The following is a 12,349-nucleotide window of genomic DNA, read 5'->3' on the forward strand; positions in this document are numbered from 1 at the left end:
CGCCACATGGTTCCTTCCCTAATCTAATACATACACCTGTCCCCCACTTTTCAAAAGTTAGCATTATGTCACTTTGCTCTTATGAAAGACCTATATTAGTACCTATTTTTGCTATCTGAAAAACATCCAAAGAGGATTTTCGCTTTTGCAAAAATAGTTCAGTGTTTGTTCTTGCAGCAGTTGTTATTAGAGGCAGCAGGCACCCCAAGCAGCGAGAGCGGCCCCACCAAGCTCCTTCCCAGAAACCACACTCAGCATCTCAGCATCTAACCACCAGGGGTCTGAGCTGGGTCTGTGAACATCTGTGCTCTACCTTGTGCTTCCTTAGCAAGATGAGTTGTAAGGTATCAGAGAAGCCTAAGTAAGCTTATTGTAAGGCCAGATGTAATTAAGCATATTTGGCATAATTTGGTAGGTTATTTTGGGGTCTGAGAAAAACCTCAAAATGTTTCCATATAAATTAATGATAATCACATCTTTGCTTTATGCCATTTCAGCTTACTAAAAGTTTCATAGGCACCTCTAGTTTGGGATAGTGGGGGAAACCTGTAATGGGTTTGTGAGCCCCAATTTCTTGATAAGCCATGAGCTGACCAGAAGTGAGGAAACCAAAGGGAGAGGCCTCCAGGATTTCTCATAAGTCAAGAGTAAGGTGATGAAGAAATGACTTAAGAAGGGTATGCTTTGATCTAAAAAAATTAAAATTTTGACACAAACAGCACACAAGGCCATATAAAAATGAGATGAAGACAAATCCTGATCTTACAAAAATAATATTTTGTTGTATACTACAAGTAGTGAATCTGCTAATGGGAAACTGAATTTGTGTGGGAAATGCTTTTCAGTGTCATCAGTGTGACCTGATGAATAACTTAATCTGAGGTTAATGTAAAAAATCTACCCTCAAGGGTCTCTCGCCCATGTCATGATAGCCACTGAGACCACCGAGTAATATCTGTGGGCCAGCCATCAACCTGTGGTCACTATGACTCAAGCACAGGGACTAAAATTCCTAAAAGACTTCCCCCAGAGAGTCAAAGCCATTTTTAAATCAGGAAGGGACTCTAGAAATCATGAATTAAAAGTTCACTTTATAGACGCAAATATTGAGACCTACTGACATGAACTTATTTCATCAAAGTCACACTGCTACTAGGTCTTAATTCATCTCTTACAACCTTGCCCACCCTGGTTAAGCTGAGCATGCAGAGTTGATGTACAGTGACCACAAGTTCAAGTCTGGGCTGAGCAGCTTTGCCACTCCTTTGCATATTTACCGCTTACTATTGATCCCTGCTCAGGCCACTGTGAATTGATTCTGGTCCACTTCCCTCCAATTCTAAAGAAGATGCTAATAAGAAGGCCATATAGGTTTTGTTCTCAGTGCTCCAACACATATTAATAAGTTTAATCATGTGGGACAGGTGCAAGTATTATCTCTACTTTTCAGAAGAGTGAACTAAGGCACATAGGCCTAAGGTGACAAAGCCAGTCATCGGACAACCCAGGTAGTTTGATTACAGAAACTATGGTCTTATCTACTCTGCTGCATTGCCTCTGGAGATGGTAAATCAAAATCACATGCAAGAGTGCTGCATTTTCAATTTCAAACCAATACTGAAAGAGGCAATACAGTGAGGTGGACAGAATGGTGACATGGGAACTGGGAGTGGCAAGAAGGAAATAAAAGATCTGTCGAATGCCTTTGTGCATCAGGTATTGTTCTAGGTGTTTTATGGGCATTATCTCATCAGTCTTAACTAAGTCGGAGATATAGGTAGTTCACAAGCCAGGAAATGGAGGCTCAGAGGGCTTAAACATGCTCAGACCGGGGCTGCCTACTTCCTGTGGACAGTGGGGGAGCTGATCAAACTCAGTCTCTGCCTCTGGGCCTGGGAAGGTGAGAGTCAGGTTCCATTTGTGGCTTCTGAATCTTTTGTTCCCTTCCGCTTATGTGCATATTGTAGAAGCTTTCACGGAGCTTCCTGATCAGGAAGGAGGAGTTAGGTTGACATCTTGGACTGTCCCTGGGATTAGACTAGAGAAGGGGGATGTGCTGGCTCCGGGATTCCAGCATCGCTGCAGATCAGCACAAACTGGAGATGTGTGCCAAGCCAGCACGAGGCTCAGGGAGTCTTGCTCTGGGGCGTTAGGATTTCCAGTTGGCCATATTCACTAAGGTGTTACTTTATCATCTTGTATCCTTCCGAGGCACAGCTTGGTTCTCCTCTTAGCCTCACTGCGTGCTGCACAATCTGAATGTGGGTCTATGTAGCTCCCTCACATGCTGACTTTGTACCTAATACCCTTTCCATGTAGCAACCCTTGTCCAGTCAATTCATCTTTCCTACTGTCTCCCGAGAATCGGTTGCTTCTGTCTCAACTGTCTTGAGGAAGTCCCTTTGTAGGGGACAACTTCACAACAAATTTACCCTGAGTTTCTGATCACACATGCAAAAAAAGCCCTATCTCTCTTTAAAGGGTTATGAATCTAATTGAGGAGATAAGATCTTGCACAAATAAAATATAATTGAGACTGTATTAAATGCCCTAAGAGAAGCACTGAAGCACATGAAGATGTTACATGTAGGAATCGTTAAAGGATGCTGGAAATCTTCCATTTGTCCCATCAGAGCCATTCTCCCCTATTCACCATGGCAGGCTCACCTATAGGTACAGTATCCATGGGCTCCAGTGCCCTCTGGCTTGGGCTTGGCTGATTTCCAGCAGGAGTTTTGAGGGTGGATAGAAAGTATAGCTGGAATATTTAGTCCTTAGAAGCACTAAAGCACATGAAGATGTTACATGTAGGAATCTTTAAAGGATGCTGGAAATCTTCCATTTGTGCCATCAGAGCCATTCTCCCCTATTCACCATGGCAGGCTCACCTATAGGTACAGTATCCATGGGCTCCAGTGCCCTCTGGCTTGGGTTTGGCTGATTTCCAGCAGGAGTTTTGAGGGTGGATAGAAAGTATAGCTGGAATATTTAGTCCTTTAACTTCCTGCCTAGTCGTCAGGGCGTTGCTACAGGTATCAGGTGGCCCTCTCCATGGAGTTCTCCTCACCAGGTCCCAGTCATCGCTTTCTCTTTCCTCTTGCTCCTTCAGGCCACTGGGTGGTAAGGGCTCACTGGTGTCGTTTGGCCAGAGGACTGCACTATGCCTTGTGCATTCCCTAAATTCTACTCTCACCTTGGTAAACAGTTATCAAAGAACAAAAGCTCATTAAATAATCCAGTTTGAGGATGCCACATGCCTCCTGCCAGGATCTGGCCCAGTGAAGTAGGAATTCTACAAGCAAAGGGAATAATGCCCCAACATGGAGTCCAGAATGGATGAGTGTAAAGTAAGTTGAACAGGGGAAACCTAACATGGAGTCCAGAATGGATGAGTGTAAAGTAAATTGAACAGGGGAAACCTAAATGAAAGGAAGGTTGAGGCTATCCTGGAAGGCCACAAATGCCATGGCAAGATATCTGGACTTTATTGATCCCTGTGTACAATGGAAATATTGACGATTTCTGAATAGGGAAGTAAAATGATTACAAGTTCATCATTTTCAGAGAAGTAATTTTGCCACAAAAGGTAAAATGTATTATGGGGGTGAGGGACACCCATGGAGGAGGAAAAAAGAGTAAGAAGGAAATAAAAATGCATATACTTTGACTAAGAAAATCCATTTCCAGAGATTTATCACAAATAAATAATTTAAAACATGCACAAAGATTTAACTGCAATGATATTCACTGAAGTGCTATTTCAAAAACTAAAAATTGTAAACAACCAAACTTATAATAAATAACCCAAATTTTTTCTACAAAGGGAATATATAGAGCCATTTGAACTGATACTGCACATATGTACTTATTGGCTTGGTAAAATATTAGTATTATATTGCTAAATTAAAATAGAATCTTGTAAAACTGACCAAAAATTTAATATATGTGAATTTACTTGTTTATGTGGACAAAAGTTTAAAAGGAGGCACATTAAAAAAAATAAAAATAAAGGATGTACATTGAATTTGTATGAGCTAAATAGCATGTTTCTTATAATGAGCATAACTTGTCTAACAAAGGAAACATTATGTAGCTGTCAAGGGTAGAGCTTTTGCAAACCTTGATTAGCACGGGAATAGTAGGAGTGGGAAGGGGGAATTGATGACATTATGCATGTGGAATAAATAACTTGGTGCCTGGATAAAGGAGCCAGGTGCCTGTGAATCATAGTGCCCCTGGGAAACACTGTGAGTCTTGGACGTAGCACAAAACCACCTTCATCTTGATTGAGGTTAGTAGAGGTGTTATCAACGACTTGAGCAAGAAAAAACCTCCTGAAGACAGGTTAGACAGGCCAGAACATAGAGCCCAGTTACTGAATGCATACAAACAAGTCCATTTGACATCCACAGTTCCAGAGTCTCTAGGAAAACCAAGTCTAAAAAGGGCATTAAGACACTGCCACAGAGGAATGAAGACTAACTCTGGAGTGAACAATACATTTTGGAATTGGCTAAAATATTGAATAGAGAACTCTTTATTTTCTCTCCACTGTAGAAACTTAGAGGCATGACCATCCGGGGCCCGCTGTCTTCTAGAAGAGCTTCACCTCTGAGGTCTTGTACTTCAAATTCCACTCTCTGACCATGACATTCCACCCTCCCACTTTGTCACTCTGCCTAGGGTAGGTTCTTCCAACCCACTCAAATACCAATATTGTTCAGTGCTTCCTGGTTATTGATGTTATGTATGTATTTGTGTATTCCTATATATATGAATTCTCTTTCCCATATAAGTGTGTGTTTTTGTGTATGTGTATCTCAAGTGTTCACTCTGCTTACCAACTATTGTTCTCAGCAATTAGCATGCATGATCTTTCAAGCCTCACTGCACCCCATGATATAGATGTTATTATTATTTCTATTTTACAGATTAGGAAACTGAGGGGTTAGAAGGCTGTGTAACTTGCCCAAGGCCTTAGAGCTAGTACAGTAGTACTGGATACAAACCCAGGTCCGTATGACTCAGCCCTTTTAATTAGTATTATACTTCAGCATGCAGAAGTGTCTAGAAGATATGTATCACATTGTTAAATAACTACCAAATGAGGTTGCGGTTATGGAGACACCCCCACTTTCTTTCCTTTGTTGTTGTTGTTTTGTTCAGATTTCTAGCAATACAAATATATGAAATCTTAACTAGAAAGAAATAATCTATCTTTTCACATTACCATCAATTCCCTTATTTTCTTTGCCATTGGCCAAACTACTCTCCTAATTTCCAAGCCCAGGTAACCCTCCTTTCTGGTCCTGTTCCTGAATGGCAAACATTCCCGGAAAAGCACATCACCAGACAGACTGACTCCACGACTAATGAGTGAATTCCAGCCACCTGGGGCTCAGAGGCTTCAGACATCCTCAGGCTGATCTCACACCTATCCCCCAGATTTTCACTCTTCCTCCTGCTTTTCCTCACTCAAGCTACAGCCATGTCCCTTTCCTTTTCTTCTCCATAAAATGTCTTCAGAGTAATCTACGCTTCGAGTCTTTGTATCCTCATCTCTACTCCTGATAGCCTCCCTGCCTTTATCCCTCTATTATACTAAAATTGGTTTTAGGGGTTAAAAATTAAAATTGGTTTTTGCCCTCCTAATTGCTAATCCCATAGCCCTTTCTTTGGTCTTCACCCATTCTATTTAATCAACAGTGTTGATCATACCTACCTTTGAAAATCTCTTTCTCCCTTGACTTCTGTAGAGCTTCCCTCTCCTAGTCTCCATCATCGCTTTGATCAACCTTTCAGTTTCATTCACTGGCTCCTTTTCCTCCTACCTTCCCTGAACGTGTTCTTTAGAATTCTATCTTCTACCTCTGCTCTCTCTAAAAGCTCTCAATGGCCAATCTCATGCAGTCTAGGCATTTTCACTTCCAAATAACTTCTGCTCAGGTTTCTATACTGAGCTTCAGGCTTTCATAACTAACTACCCATGAGATAAGGTTCCACCCAGAGGTGTCCTAGCTCACTACAGAGGAAAGAAGTCCCATTTTCTAGTGTTTGCTGATTTCTGTGGCATGAACTCCCAACTCTGACTGACTTCTAGCTATCAATGTAAGGTTACTGAATAGAGCTAGAAAGAAGTTTACAAAGATGGCTCTCTCAAGCAGGTATAAGGCGACTCTACACACCACACAGGGCAGAGAATCTCAAACATTTCTTTTGACATATGTTGTAAGACACATTTTATACCAGTTACATACATACTTACATACATGCAAATAAAAGTTCTGTGGAACAACAGTTAACCTTACCACATACGATACACTTTAAAATTTATCATGTTCTATTTCATTAAAAACTACTTGTCTAGGTTCACCAAGTAGATTTCATAAGCCATTAATAATTCCAGACTCACCAGTTTTAAAACATCATCCTCAAATCTTTCAAACCCGATATACACAAAATTGCATTTATTAACTCACTTCTCCAACCTGTTCCCTTTTCCTATCTCAATTAATGAACCAGCATCTCCTTGGTTTCCCCAGCTAGAAATCTCAGGGCCATTTTGGACTCATTCCCCTTTTTTGTCCTCTCACCCATTTCTACCTTGCTAACATTTCCCAGGTAGGTCTTCCACTCTCAATTCCCACTGTCACTATCCTGTTTTATATCATCACCTTTCTCCTAATAGCCTCCTATTCCATCCCCTGCTTTTGGCTTCTCCAATCTTAGTTCATCTTTTTCCAGTACAAAATTATCTTCCAAAAATAAGAAATGCAACTGCTGTGCTTAAAAACGTTTGTGGTTCCCCCAAGGTATTTTTCATTCATTTAGAAAACGTTTATTGGGCAACTACTGTGTTCCAAGCTCCTTACTGGATACAGGTTAATAAAATAATGTAGCTCCTGTCCTCAAGAAGCTCACAGTGCAAACTCTATTGCATCATTCACAAGAAGGTTATTGTGGTGCCAGCTCACCTTCACATCCTTAACTTCTGCTCCATCCTACCTATGTACCCGATGCTCTTGCCACATGGAGAACTGGACATTCCCAAAGTATATTGTTCACTGTAGGCCCTTGTGCCTTTGCTCATGCAGTTCCACATTCTGTAGAATGCTCTTCCTCTCTTCCTTCCAGATGAATTTGTACTCATTCTTGAAAGCCATTGTGTTGGTGAAGGCTTTCTTTTCACAAATATGTAATCATGCCCTTACTCCTAATAGTTAAATAGTACTGAAGTACCAAGAGAATAAAGCCAGAATCTCCCACCTGAGCCCACCCTAATTTCAGTACAATTTCCTAAAGAGAATCACTCTAATGGTTTCTGTTTTTAGATATCCAGTGGTGATCTCAATGTTTCCAAAATAATATACTGTATTATTTCTTGGTGCATCATCTTAGAACTATTTATCTCATGCCTTGCTCATGTATTCACTGGTCCTATCTGTTCTCTTCCCTGGTCTTCTTAATAGAATGACATCTCTATACTGAGGCCCTTCACAGTTCTCTCCTCTGCAAACTTACTATGTATCCAGATCTTTATTGACTGTTCTACCAATTATAGACAGTATCTCTTGATTCTCCACTTTCTTAAAATGAGACCCTTACTAACCCAAATTCTATTCTGCTCACCACTGCACCTCCTTTTAGCATTTAAAAATTACATTTAAAAATTAATCATAGTCACATTCTCTTGTATAGTTATGTTGTAATGTACCCCACGAATCACACAAGGATGCCTCAAGAAGTCGAATTAAGGAGCCACATTTATTTCAAAGCCGGCAGCTACGAGGGGGCAATGCTCTCCAAATCTCATAGCGCCTGAGTGAGAGCAGTAGCCAGCTTATAAAGGCAAAAACCACATCCTGCTAGACATCGGAATGTGGAATTATCTTGCGAAAGCAGTTTTACAGAAGCAAAATTGAACAAAGTTAATAATCTCTAAAGGTTATCTATAGTTTCAGTTCCTGGAAAAACTGAGTCATCAGAAAGTATTCCTGGAGCCACTGAGTTAAGGAAAGCAATTTTGTGGTTCTGGTCCTCAGACACAGGAGAAAAACCTTTGTGATGTGGGCTGGCAACAAAATGGGGTGATTTATGTGAGCTTCCAGGTCTCAATCTGGAAACTGAGGTAACTACCCTATTGTTTAAGCAAGCAGGTGTGTACAGAAGCCAGAATAGCAGGGTTAAAATTCAAATAGCAGTTTTTACCGGAGATGAATGTTACTATGCTTCGTTGCTTCAGTGATAGTCCATTCTTCTTTGGCTTGTTTACAAGGTAATTCTAAAAATTGAAAATCAATGAGCAATATTTCCATTATTGGACTATGAATCTTCTTTACAGTCTAGTGGAGCTTTCTGATCATACTTTCTTCTCTGGGCTATTTGCAGAAGTATATTCTTGGATTTCAGGTTTAAATGTAGTTTGAATTTTTAGATACCACCCAAAGTAGCTCAAAAATCAATCCAGGGAGATCCAAGGTGGTGCCAGAGTAGATGGAAACTATACTCACCTCTTCCCAGACCAAACTGGAATTACAATAAATTATAGAACAATTATCCCGAATAACCAACTGAAGACGAGTTGAAAAGAAGTCTTAAAACCAAGGATTTGCAGAAGCCACATTGAGACTGGAAGGGCAGAAATGCAAAAAGGGCTGGCCCCACTCCCAGAGAAGTGGCTGAGGTTACAGAATGATACATCAGCTGCAAGGGGTTCCCCCTGAGACACACGGGGCCTAAGCCGGGCTCCCCAGCCCAGAGCACCAGAGCCAGGAAGAGGCAACACATAGCATCTGGCCCCTTAAAGGGCCAACACACAAAATTTCATTCGCAGCCACTCACCCTGGACTCCTGCTGAAGGAGGTGGACAAACTGAAGTCACATGGGGAGGGGCTGGGGTTTGTGGCTCTGAGCAGAGAGCTAAAGGGAGCAGGACCCTGTGCTGAGTCATTCTCCCGTGCTGGGGATGCCATCTTTTTTGGGTGGAGCACTCTCCGCCCTGTAACATCAGCCCTGGGAGAAAGCAATAACCCCACCCTCTGGTCTCCCTCTTGTCCCACCTTGTGGTGCTTATACCTTGCGGAAAAGTACAGCCAGAGGCTTTTTAGTGACTGAGCCCAACAGGTAGCCTGCAGGTGGAGGCAGGTAGAGCCAGATCTTGGGGTGCCTTAGGACATCTGCTGACCTGCCCTTGGGCCCGGTGCTGGTAAAAGCCAGCCTTGGTGTGCAGCTTGGTCCAGCAGAGGGAGCCATAAGCTGTGGAACACTTGTAGCTCCAAAAAGTTGGCCAAGGACCAGTCACAGGCAGCATCTTCTATTGGCCTGTACCAGAGACCCTCTCAAGAGGCCCAGAACCAACACACCGAGTGGCCAGTTTCAGACAACAACTGAACAGGATCCAATAAGTTTCACAAGCAGCATATCCAAAAGGAGATCACAGCGGGCACCAAACTCTGCTGAGGCAAATTCTGCTCCATGTGGTCAGCACCTGCACAGCAGCTCACATATCTTAGTTGGGGTTGAGCCTCACAGTCAGCCAGCCTGAAGGTCGTCAATTCCACATATGAGCAAGCCAACACCAGCCAAGACAACTACAACAGCAAGGCCCGCATAACCCCCACAAGGGACACTGCTGGAGCATCCAGCTCAGGTGATCAAGGAGATGGCACCACTGGACTCCACAGGACACCTCCTACGTAAGGCCAACCCACCAAGACTGGGTGGGAGTCATAGCAAATCTGTCATACAAAGAGGCAGTCAAAATGCGGAGACAAAGAAAGAGGCCCAAAATGACAGAACGGGAGAAATTTGCAGAAAAAGAGCTAAATGAGCCTATTAGGCATAGTTCAATGGTTGAGCATCTTGAGAAAGCAGAACAAAGTTGGAGGAATCACACTACCAGATATCAAGCTATGCTACAAGGCCATAGTAATCAAAATAGCATGGTACTGGCAAAACAAAACAAAACAAAAACAAAACAGACATATAGATCAATGAAACGGAATAGAGAGCCCAGAAATAAACCCATGTCTTTATAGTCAATTAATATTTGACAAGGAGGCAAAAACATACAATGAGGTAAAGATAGTTGATTCAATAAATGGTGTTGGAAATATTAGACAGATACATGCAAAAAAAAAAAAAAAAGAAAGAAACTAGACCTCCTTCTTACCCCATACAAAAGAATAAACTCAAAATGGATAAAAGACTTAAATATTGAACTCAAAACCATAAAAATCTTAGAAGAAAACATAGGCAGTAAAATCTCAGACATTTCTTATAGCAATATTTTTTCTGATATATCTCCTCAGGCAAGGGAAACAAAAGAAAAAAAATAAACAGATGGGATTACATCAAACTAAAAAGTTTTTGTAAAGCAAAGGAAACCATCAACAAAATTAAAAGACAACCCACTGAAAGGGATACAACATATTCGCCAATATATTGAGATAAGGGGTTAATATCCAAAATTTACAAAGAACTTTTAAAATTCAACACTAACAAAACAAACACTCCAATTTAAAAAATGGCCAAAGGACATGAATAGAAAAATGGCCAAAGAGGACATACAGATGGCCAATAGACATATGAAAAAATAGTCATCATCACTAATCATCAGAGAAATGCAAATTAAAACCACAATGAGATATTACCTTGAAGCATCCATCTTATATAAAAACTGCTGTTTGAAAGTTTAACCCTGCTATTTTGGCTTCTGTAAACACTTGCTTGCTTAAATAATAAGGAAAATATGACTCTCCCATTCCAGAGAGGCCATCAACTCTGCTCTAGACAGAATTATCAGTGCTGGCACCAGGCCAGGCCTTGAGATATGGTCTGATGGTCCCTTCCCAGCACACAGGCCTTCTTTCTCAGAAGGCCTGGAAGTCTCATTCCAAATTTGGGAGACAAAGGACTGGAAAAAAGTATAAATAGAAAAAGTTTCCTCCATGTTGGGGGTCCCAGAATTTGAAAGACACATTTTTCTCTGGGCCTGCGCAGAATTTAATGATAAAATGTAACTCCCTTTCTCTAAGCGTGGCTTGGTTTTTCTCTGGTCTTCTGTAACAACCTTATACCTGTCAGAACGGCTATCATCAATAAATCAACAAACAACAAGTATTGGTGAGGATGCGGAGAAAAGGGAACCCCGTGCACTGCTGGTGGGAATGCAGACTGGTGTAGCCACTGTGGAAAGCAGAAAGGAGTTACCTCAAAAAATAAAAAGTGGAGCTGCCTTATGATGCAGTGATTCCACTTCTGGAAATATATCCAAAAAAACCCAAAACACTAACTCAAAGGAATATGTGCACTCTTATGTTCATTGCAGCATTATTTACACTAGCCAAGATTTGGAAGCAGCCCAAGTGCCCATCAGCAGATGAGTGGATAAAAAAGCTGTGGTTGCCCTAACTGGTTTGGCTCAGTGGATAGAGCATCAGCCTGCGGACTCAAGGTCCCAGGTTCGATTCTGGTCAAGGGCATGTACCTTGGTTGCGGGCACATCCCCAGTAGGGAGTGTGCAGGAGGCAGCTGATCGATGTTTCTCTCTCATCGATGTTTCTAACTCTCTATCCCTCCCCCTTCCTCTCTGTAAAAAATTAATAAAATATATAAAAATCATCATTCTCCCCTTAAAAAAAAAGCTGTGGTACATTTACACAGTGGAATACTATTTGACCGTAAAAAAGAAAGAAATCTTACCCTTTGCAACAGCATGCATAGACCTGGAGAGCATTATGCTAAGTGAAATAAGCCAGTCAGAGAAAGACAAGTACTATATGATTTCACTCAAATATGGAATCTAATAAACACAATGAACTAACAATTAAAATAGAGACAGACTCATTGATAGAGATCAGGCTAACAGCTGCTGGTGGTGGGGCCTGGTGGTGGGGCGTGGTGATGGCGGTGGAGGAATTGAACACAAAAGAAAAACAAGAGAAGGAACTCATGGACATGGACAAGAGTGTGGTGATTGCTGGGGGTGAGGGGATGCGGAGGAGGGAATAGGGGGGATAAATGGTGATGGGCAGAGACCATTTCAGGTGGTGAACACACAATACTGTGTACAGAGGGTGTGTTGTAGAATTCTGCACCTGAAATCTGTATAATTTTGTTAACTCGTGTCACCCTAATAAATTTAATAAAAAGGAAAATAAACATTTAAAAGAACCAATCTATTTTAGGTTCCATCACACTTGCCTTTCCCACATTTCCCCCCTTGCAGTTCCTAGATTTAACTTAATTTTTAAAATTTTAAAATTAGGTAATTTAAACTTTTATTTATTTATTTATTTACTTACTTATTTATTTATTTATTTTTGTATCCTGTAACTTTTAAAAGTCT

Source organism: Myotis brandtii, unplaced genomic scaffold, assembly GCF_000412655.1.
Source record: "Myotis brandtii unplaced genomic scaffold, ASM41265v1 scaffold143, whole genome shotgun sequence".
Taxonomy (NCBI): Eukaryota; Metazoa; Chordata; class Mammalia; order Chiroptera; family Vespertilionidae; genus Myotis; species Myotis brandtii.